The 10010-nt window shown below is 40.3% G+C and overlaps 1 pseudogene across 1 annotated transcript; it reads right to left on the bottom strand.

Moving 5' to 3' along the window:
- Nucleotides 1-3411: 3411 nt before the first annotated feature.
- LOC148381192 (uncharacterized) lies at nt 3412-6037 on the bottom strand (annotated as a pseudogene). The gene is made up of 4 exons (XR_015854731.1): nt 5762-6037; nt 5094-5624; nt 3647-4237; nt 3412-3421 (listed from the first exon to the last, which is right to left on the bottom strand). The product of XR_015854731.1 is annotated as an uncharacterized LOC148381192 (transcript).
- Nucleotides 6038-10010: the final 3973 nt, after the last annotated feature.

Here is a 10010-nt window from a genome sequence, read left to right as displayed (position 1 = left end):
AGATACGGCCCGCCACGTCATTTTATGTGGCCCACGAAGACAAATTGTGCATCAAATTCATGTGTCATTACTAGAATTGCAAATTGTCTTCACTTTTAATAATATCTTTTTTATGAAAAAAATTTGACAAGTTTTTACTCGTCTGATTTGAAAACGAGTTATTTGTTTTGTAGCTTTTACTGTATATTAATATGAGGTGCTCATACATTTATTTGGGTTGACAGTCATAATGGCCCTCCGAAAGAAGCTATCACTACCATGCGGCCCGCGAAAAAAATTAGCTTGACACCCCTGACCTAAAGGGACTTTGCTGTGGATCCTGCAGCCCCGAACATCAGCTATGGGTGAGACAATTTAATTATTAGCGGAGGTCATTTACATGTATTTGTGTAATGACCTCTCTAGGCGCCCACACATCAAATGAAACACTTGGAAGCGTTTTGAAATGTTTTAATGCAGGCATGTCAAACATACGGCCCGCAGGCCGGATCCGGGCCATTGGATCATTTAATCCGGCCCGGCATAAATTTCTGAGTATGCCAAAAAAAGAAGCGAGTCTCTAGCTCATTTCTAGCAAAAGTTATGATTTTTTTAAAATAAATACAAACCAAGTGCTCCTTCCGGCCACGGGAGGGCAGTAAATGTATAAAAGAGCTCACGTCCAGCGGCATTGACACGAGTTAGTACTAAAACCAAACCGTCAATCTTGCTTCACAATTCACCACAAGTTATCGGTCAACACACCCTTCCCAAAATGGCACTGTCAAAAAAAAGAAAAGTGGACACGAAGTGCAGAGTTTTCAAGGAAAAATGGACTGAGCATTATGTATTCACAGAAGTTACTCTGCGCATTTCTCTTGTCTCACAGCTGTTCGTCCGGAGGCACCGGACCGTCCCGATAATGATTTGAAAGTCAAGTCAAGTCAAGTCAAGTTTATTTGTATAGCCCTACATCACAAACAGTCTCAAAGGGCTTCACATAGCCAAAATTGACAATTATTCTCAAAGCATCCCCTGATCTTAAGCTCCCAAAAGGGCAAGGAAAAACTCAAAAAACCCCTGCCAGGGGAAAATGAGAAACCTTGAGAAGGGACCACAGATGGAAGGATCCCCCTTTCAGGATCACCAGGTTATATAAAAAATATAAAGACAGCATAACAGATTTTCTGCGAGAGTTTGAGCAGAGGTTTCAGGTATTCAGTGAACTTGAGAACAAATGTGGCTTTTTTCGCTCGCCATTTACAGTGAAGCCTTCTGATATGCCAGCTGACATTCAACTCGAGCTTATTGACTTGCAGTGCGATTCCGCTATGAAGGATAAATTTGGGTCCGTGGGATTGGATACGTTTTATCAATATCTCGTGCCAGGTCACCCCAAATTAACAGCCATGGCTGCAAACGTTCTATCCATGTTTGGGACTACTTATCTTTGTGAACAGGTTTTCTCCGTAATTAACAATAATAAAACAAAGCAGCGCTCAAGGTTAACAAATAAACACTTGAATGATATTGTTAAATGTGCTGCTACTCAGGATTTGACACCCAATATTGATACACTTGTTGTTAGGTCTAAATAGGATTAGACATTAAATCACTCGCTGAAATGAAGAGGAGAAGACAACCAGAACAGGTTTACTCGCGAGGAGAACGATAGAGAAAGCAATCTCAGTTACAACCTCCATCAGTTCTGAGTCCTTACTCCACGTGCCCCTCTTTTTAATGTTATGGTTGCCCTGGTTACAGAGGCGTTGCTACACTAAGGGAGGGGAGATTGTGTCTGTAGCAACGTTGATTAGCTAAAGAATGTAGTGTGGTGTGAATTAGCACTTCATTGTTGGCTCGTGACCCCTGCAGAGGCCGTTGTCTTTCCTCAACCAGCCGTCTTCCCTCACAGTTGGCTGACTCGTCCTCGACTGTGATCAAATACCTTGAAGCACGTTGATTGCCGCTTTGCTGTGGAACAAATGCAACTAAACCTTTGCTAACTTTATCTACTTGGTAAATTAACTCACAATAATAATAAGTAACTTGTCCTAAACACCTCAACACACATTAAGCAAACGTGAGGTAACTGGTATGCAGTTCCTTAAACAAACATTGAGTAAATATGGGATAACTTTTATGCAACTACTTCTAACTGTATATAACCCTTGACAAAGAAAAACAGCTCTGATCAACTACAATCTATGAACCAAACCTACAGCTAACTAAAAGGAATGAAGTTCCTGTGAATCAAACAAAGAACATGTCACCTATGCAAATGAGCCCTGCTCATTGTTAGTGAAGGCCTCTTACGGGAACGAAAACATACAGACAACATAAGGACAGGAAGGATACAAATGGCTGACAGGGATCAAAAGACATCCCTATCACTAAAAAGGAAGAACCTAGATCAAAGGAAAGATAAACTCGTAAAGGCGAGGCCTCCAGGTCTGGAAGGCCAAGGCTTCACTTAAAATTAATCCAACACTTGTGAAGGCAAAAAGATCCCAAGTTTCAGGAGCCAGTAGCAGCAAGTAGACTGCAGGAGTGCAGTGAAAGAGAAAAAAAGTGTGATGACACAAAATTTGTTTGCACTCATTAATACAGATCATTAAAAACATGATTAATCTGGTTTCATATTAAAGACAGTTAATATTGTGCAGTATATTCTCAGCTTCAGTAGGCCCAGCCTAGTAGTTTGATCGGATGTAGTATAAGCATGCACTGCTATAACTTTTATTTTGTATTTCTTTTTTTATTTATTTCAAAGCAGTACGGCAATTAAGGCGAGAATATTTTTTTCATAGCTCCCACTTGAGTTTGTTAAGTGTGGTGAGTTGGTTCAGATGTAAAACTGCATTCACTTCATTGTTAAAATAAACCAGTGAACCATGAAATCATTTTTTTTCATTGTTTGTGAAAAAAATGTGTTGTGCTTAGAAAAGATTCCTTGTCATCCGTGATTATAATATGTAGGGTAGGCTACAAATGTAGGCTGAATGATAAAGCATAGTACTGAAAAACAAAGCAAAATATTTGGAGTTGACATTCTTTTACTGATCCGGCCCACCTGAGAACAGAAAGTCTGGATCTGGCCCCAGAGCCAAACTGAGTTTGACATGCCTGTTTTAATGTAAAACGTTTGGACCACAAACTGAGCCAGGGTTCTCATATGTGATCCCTTTTTGAGAAGTTTTACTACACACGGAGCAAACAAAAGGTTTCTCTACCGTGTGTAATGCATGCTTAACCTTTCGTAGGCTTTCCCACAAGTTGAGCAACTGAAGGGTTTTCCTCCTGTGTGTATTCGTATGTGCTTGTGTGTGGACAACAATGCACGCTTTGTAGTACACTTGGATGCTGACGTAAACTCACTTCCGATCGTCATCTTCTTCGTGTTTACTAGCGGTTCGCAAAGTGAACTACGCATTACCGCCACCTATTGGTTTGTAAGGAGTACAGCTTTTGGTCACAAATCAGCGAAAATCATGGCTAATGAGGATTCGAGTCTAACCTCAATTGTCAGCCTACCTGGAAGTAAATCGAAAGTGTTTACAAAATGCTAAATAAAATTCTGTCAGCTTTATTTTTTTCACACCCAGAACGGGAGAATTTACAGCTTTTCAGAAGAATACAAATTCCATTGTTATAATATTCATGTGACTTCTGTAAAACATTTCTTTTCCCTTAATTATGTGTCTGCGTATGTGCAGCTAAACTGCTAGGATGAGCATAGCTTCCACCGCAAACCGAACAACTGAAAGATTTTTCTCCTGTGTGTGTTCTTACGTGGTATTCGAGATGTCCCCTTTGATAGAATGTTTTATTACAAAACGGGCAACTAAAAGGTTTTTCTTCAGTGTGCGTTTTCATATGCGCTCTCCAGTTTTGCTTAAAAAAGAATGTTTTGTCACACAATGAGCAACTAAAACCGTGTGTATTATCATGTGGGACTTGACGGTTTCTTTTCGAGAAAATGTTGAACCACAAACTGAGCAAGCAAAGGGTTTTCCTCCGTTGTGCGTTCTCATATGCAATCTTAGATGTGCCTTTTGGGAGAATGTTTTGTTACACAATGAGCAAACAAAAGGTTTTTCGCCTGTGTGATTCCAGATGTCCCCTTTGATAGAAAGTTTTATTACACAACGGGCAAACAAAAGATTTTTCTCCTGTGTGTGTGTTCTCGTGTGTGATTCCAAGTGTGTGCTTCGCGAGAATGTTTTATTACACAACAGACAAATAAAAGGTTTTTCTCCTGAGTGCGTTCTCCTGTGTGCCTCCATGCTTATTGTGGTATATGGTTTTTGTTGCTTCGCTGGTCTTCAAAAAACACTCGGTGGTCGGTGGCTGTTTCCAGAAAAATAAGCACTTCAGGGACCACGGCTGATTGGGAAAAGATTTTATTCAACCGATGTCAGAGTGAAGTCTTTCCAAAAAGTTGAGTGGCCCAAGGCATGGATGTAAAAAAAGCCCTCCCCCCAAAAGAGGGAGCGAGCGAGCCCGCCGCTAGAGCGAGCCCCCGCTGGAATGAGAGACCGCTGGCACCCGCTAGAGCGACAAACGCCCCCGCTAGAGCGAGCCCCCGCTGGAATGAGAGACCGCTGGCACCCGCTAGAGCGACAAACGCCCCCCCCCCCCCCCCCCCCCCCCCCCTTGTCAGGCCCGTAGCTTTTATACCTGACAAGAAGCTGATGTCACGGCTTTGGGTAACAGCTGTAGTTTTCAATCTACCAGTTTACTTCAGTCCTAAAAAGGAGATCTTGACCAGCGCTGTTGGTGATGGACGACAACAGCCACTTTACCTTATTATAGGATTGCACACATTGCTGAAACTGAATTCTCCCTGGTCACGGACAACTGGCCCTTCTATCTTCTACTAAGTACTTATCCATTACTGAAACTAAAGCTTCTCTGTACAGCAAATATAGTTTGATAGTCTTACTGCTACTATTGGATCATCTAATGCAACATACAGATACGCCTAAAGTTCAAAATTCACTTCATTATCTTATAAGAGAAGGTTTTAGCACAAGTTGAACAATTCAAAGTTTTTTCTCCCGTGTGTTTAATCATGTGTGTTCTCAAGCTTTGCTTAAAAAAGAAAGTTTTGCTAAAGGGTTTTTCTCCTGTGTGCGTTCTCATGTGTTTTACCATGCCGTCTTTTAGCGTGAAGGTTTTTGTGCAAACTGAGCAGCTAAATGGTTTTTCTCCTGTGTGTATCCTTATGTCCGCCACCATGTTTGGCTTTCGGGTAAACTTTATACCACAAATGGAGCAGCTGAAATTGTTTTTAACCAATTTCTGATTTGTCTGCTTTTCAGAAGTTCCAGACTGTTTGTCTTCACTTTCATAGTCTTCGTTGCTCTATAAAGGTTCTTCCATGTCGTCGCTTTCTGACAGCGGCGCTAAGAGGTTGCCTGGTGGTGGTGATCGTTTAGGTGCTTCATTATCTTCACTCTTTACAGAGATGATGTTAAGTGGCAACTTGCTGACATTAAACTCCTCTTCTTCCTCCTCTTTAACGTAGGCGAGGTCTGGATGATCCTCTTCGCTTTTGAAGTGGGAGGGGTATGTCACTTCCTCTTCCTCTTTAACATGGTGGAGCTTTGGAATTTCTTGATGGCTAATCAGCTGCTGGACATCTGCAGGATATGAGCAACACAAATACAGTTTGGATCGCAGAAACCTAACAGGTAATACAATTGTGGCTTTGTGGACATGTTTGTTAAATTTCCTTCTTGCAAAACGTTGTCTCAGCATTTCAAATGTTTGTCATCACCTCCACAGTCTTTGTTGCTCCTCCAAGATGTTTCCATATCGTTCCTATCTGACAGTGGAGAAGTTGCCTGGTTGTGGTCCTCCACAGTGGTCTTCACTTGGACTGTGAAAGCTTCGACCACTGGAGTAGTTCGTTTTGAATCTTCATGGAGACAGCAGTCGGCTGAGATCGACCCTGGTGCTCCCCCAATGGAGCTGAGGGCTTAAGTCCACATTCGAAGGTTCCTTTCAAAAGTCTCTCAATATTAAGAAGAGGTTGTTGTAGAAAGTTCAACGACAACAAGGACGGTCGCTCTTTGAAGCGTTGGATGCTAAGCTAACGGCAACCTTCATCTTTTTACAAATCGGCTTGAACGCCAGCTGGGTTTCAAAATGTACACCGCCATTTACTGGTTAAGAGTGATTACTGCTTGGCGTACAGTCTCGGTTTCATTCTAAAAAAATTAACCGTGCTCGATTCATTTTAATCTGTGTAACAATTTACACTAAAAAATATTGAGTAAATTTGAAAGCTATGACATAATTTATATTTATGTTGCGGCTCCGAGTCACGTCGAGGGGCAAGTTTTGGTTTTCAAGGGTGTTTTTATTCCTCTTCAACTTCTCTCCCATACAGAGCCGCCTTTTTCACACGTCGGTACGTCACTTTCCTTTTTTTGAACACCCTAACAGCCTAACTGATCGCGGTGGTGCCTTTTTGGGCAATCGGAGAAATCAACGTTAACAAAAAAAAAAATACATCCAACCTAGTTAAGAAATCACCAGAAAGATCACCATGACAATTGTGAACACACAGAAAGATAATAAATAAATGGAACATCACTCAAATATTGGTGATCCCGTTGAGAGTCTCACATTTACATCATGAACTAAGTAAATGTAATTGAAAAAATTAAGTAGATGCTACTCAACTACATTGAGTACCATGAAATATAAAATTGAGTTGATTTACTTGAAAGTTTAAGTCAATGCAATAGTAAACCCAAGTTCAAACCACAAAAAAAATCATATACTGGACTATCACATGTCGAAATAAATATGTTACATTTACTTAAGTTTTAAAACTGTATCTACTTTTTATTCTAGGAGTACTTTGGGTCAATAAAGCAATTTTACACATGATTTTAATTCAACATTTATTTGGCTGATTTGACAATTGTGAAACATCCACAGCGTCTTTGCAAATGACATAAAAATATTAACGCTTTTAAAAACAGCTGAATTTAACTCTTAATAAGGGGTTTGTCAAAACTGGGTGAAATGCACCAAGAACAACATAACAGCTTCCTCCTGAAATGAACTGTAAACAGTGATATTTCACTTTAAAGCATCAGAAAAGCTAACAATACCAGTCCAACAAGTAATGGAACTTATCTAAACATTAAGACATCTATACGTTAGATTTACCAATGAAAATTTCTCTGAACAGTAGCCAACAACTACATACTGAGTTAATTCTTTAGTCCCTGAAGCGTATCGGAAAGGTTTTGTTGGAATTGGTCCACAATTTGGGAAGCGCGCTATCCGCGCCACATGGCAAAAGCCAGAGCCAATCACCTGTTATCCAATTTCGTGCGACAATGCTTGTTAGAAAAATTGTATATATATGTTATCATGCGTTCTCTAATGAGTACCGTAATTTCCGGACTATAAGTCGCGGTTTTTTTCATAGTTTGGGTGGGGGGGCGACTTATACTCAGGAGCGACTTATATATGTTTTTTTTCACAAATTTTTACTTGATCATTAAGACATCACTTACAAGTATAGTTGACCACTTCCCATGTTATTTTTAGTATAGTTGATCACTTCACATGCTTTTATATCTTTATCTTGAACATATTCAAAACATAAAATATAGAGAAAACATCAAATAAAGCAATTAACACTTTAAAGCACCATATCCAAGTCCACTGTCTGCTGTATGTACACTTGCTCCATTTTTGCTCCTCTTATATTTATTATTATTATTTATTATTATTTGTTTATTTATCATTTATTCAACACTCTTATTTATTCATTGTTAGTGCCTTCTTGGTTTTTTTTTTGTGTTGCTTGTATGCATATGTGTACTATCTCACCGAGGGATAGTGGAAACGTAATTTCAATCTCTTTGTGTGTCTTAGTATATAAAAAAAAAAAAAAAAAAATCGACGGTAAAGCAGACTTTGACTTTGATAAAACAACCAAAAAAAATTATATTTTCAGACGAAACTGGATGAGGGCGCTCTAAATTTTACCGTTGGCCGTGACTCATCAACTGGGTGGGTTTAAGAAAAATGGCACCAAAAAGAAACTCATATTTTGCAGGTTACAAACTTCAAGTTGTAAAATATGCAGCTGAAAACAGTAATCGAGCAGCAGAAAGAAAGTTTGGAGAACCGTGATGTACCAATGGATTACTATTTCAAGTGACGTCAGTAGCGCGGCGCGCCGGTTGTTTACATACAAAGTGCCCACACAAGGACTACCGGCATCATTAGCGGTGATCATTTCTAAGTGACACGGAGGACAAAGAGTTTGAAGGAATTAAGGATTTGGAGTGACATAGAAGGTTTGAAAAACTATTATGGCTTTTACGCGCGCCCGGTCTCCGCTTAGTCGGGGGCCGGCGCTCGGCCGAGTGGCTGTCCGCGAACGGTGCGCGGGGCTCGGACATGGCCATTACGCACGCCCGGTCTGTCTGGAAGTCCACGCCGCCACACGCTTGGAAGTTTGTTTTGTTTAATAAAGAGCCGTTTACCAAACCCACGTCTATCCTTGTATTTTGTTAACGCTACAATATAGTTATATAGTAGATCTGTGGAATAAAGACGAGGCTGACGTCAGGGCGCACGCGCGGCGATGTTGACAAAGGACGAGGAATTTGATCGATGGATTTAATGGAATTAAAGTGCACGGATGGTTTGATAATATTATTGGCTTGTATTATAGTTATTTGAAATATAGTTTATCTATCGTTATATGAGCCTGTGGAATATTTTGAAGTGCAAGCGCCCTCAGCCGTGCGCACCCATTGTTGACAAAGAACGATCGATGGATTTAATGAATTGGAGTGACACCGATGGTTTTATAAACATGTTATTCATGTAATAGTTGTCCTTAATCACTCTATATGTTACGTCAGGCCCGTTCTCAGCTCTTTGTTTGTGTTTGTCACGTTAGCATACCTATCGTTTAGCCTGTTGTTGCTATTTAATGAATTGGAGTGACACCGATGGTTTTATAAACATGTTATTCATGTAATAGTTGTCCTTAATCACTCTATATGTTACGTCAGGCCCGTTCTCAGCTCTTTGTTTGAGTTTGTCACGTTAGCATACCTATCGTTTAGCCTGTTGTTGCTATTTAATGAATTGGAGTGACACAGATGGTTTTATAAACCTGTTATTCATGTAATAGTTGTCCTTAATCACTCTATATGTTACGTCAGGCCCGTTCTCAGCTCTTTGTTTGAGTTTGTCACGTTAGCATACCTATCGTTTAGCCTGTTGTTGCTATTTAATGAATTGGAGTGACACTGATGGTTTTATAAACATGTTATTCATGTAATAGTTGTCCTTAATCACTCTATATGTTACGTCAGGCCCGTTCTCAGCTCTTTGTTTGTGTTTGTCACGTTAGCATACCTATCGTTTAGCCTGTTGTTGCTATCGTTTAGCCTGTTGTTGCTCGTTCATGACTGTTTTTGGTGTGGGATTTTGTCGAATAAATTGCCCCCAAAATGCGACTTATACTCCGGAGCGACTTATATATGTTTTTTTTCACTTTTTGGGGCATTTTATGGCTGGTGCGACTTATACTCCGGAGCGACTTATAGTCCGGAAAATACGGTACTTATTCACAATGTTACTGTTCAGTATGCTTGCTGCTTTGCCTTGCTTATTCTTATCTTGTACAACAGAACAGAAGGATTACGGCTGGGTCAGGGGCGAGATGACGGTTGTGTCAAACAAGATGCTGCTGACAGCTCAGCGTCCACCAGAACAGATCGTGAAAACAACACGTCAAACGATGCGTCATGAACCTTCTGATCTTCCTTAAAGAACGTCACTTTCTGTTTTTATCTCTCGGAATATCGCTTAAACTGTTTTGCTGATATAGCCATATCTGCACGCAACACTTTGTGCGTTACTTTTTGTTTCTTTTCTTACGAGACGAAGCCACAATCTCTTTCCCCCCCCCCTTAAGGGCTAATCGTCTCACACTGTGGGTAGGGCATTTCCAAATAAAAAGAGCGAGGAGTGTAAAA

The sequence above is a fragment of the Syngnathus floridae genome, chromosome 20 (genome assembly GCF_059516105.1).
Source record: "Syngnathus floridae isolate MCC-2025c chromosome 20, RoL_Sflo_1.0, whole genome shotgun sequence".
NCBI lineage: Eukaryota > Metazoa > Chordata > Actinopteri > Syngnathiformes > Syngnathidae > Syngnathus > Syngnathus floridae.
This window is presented reverse-complemented; position numbering and strand designations above follow the sequence as displayed.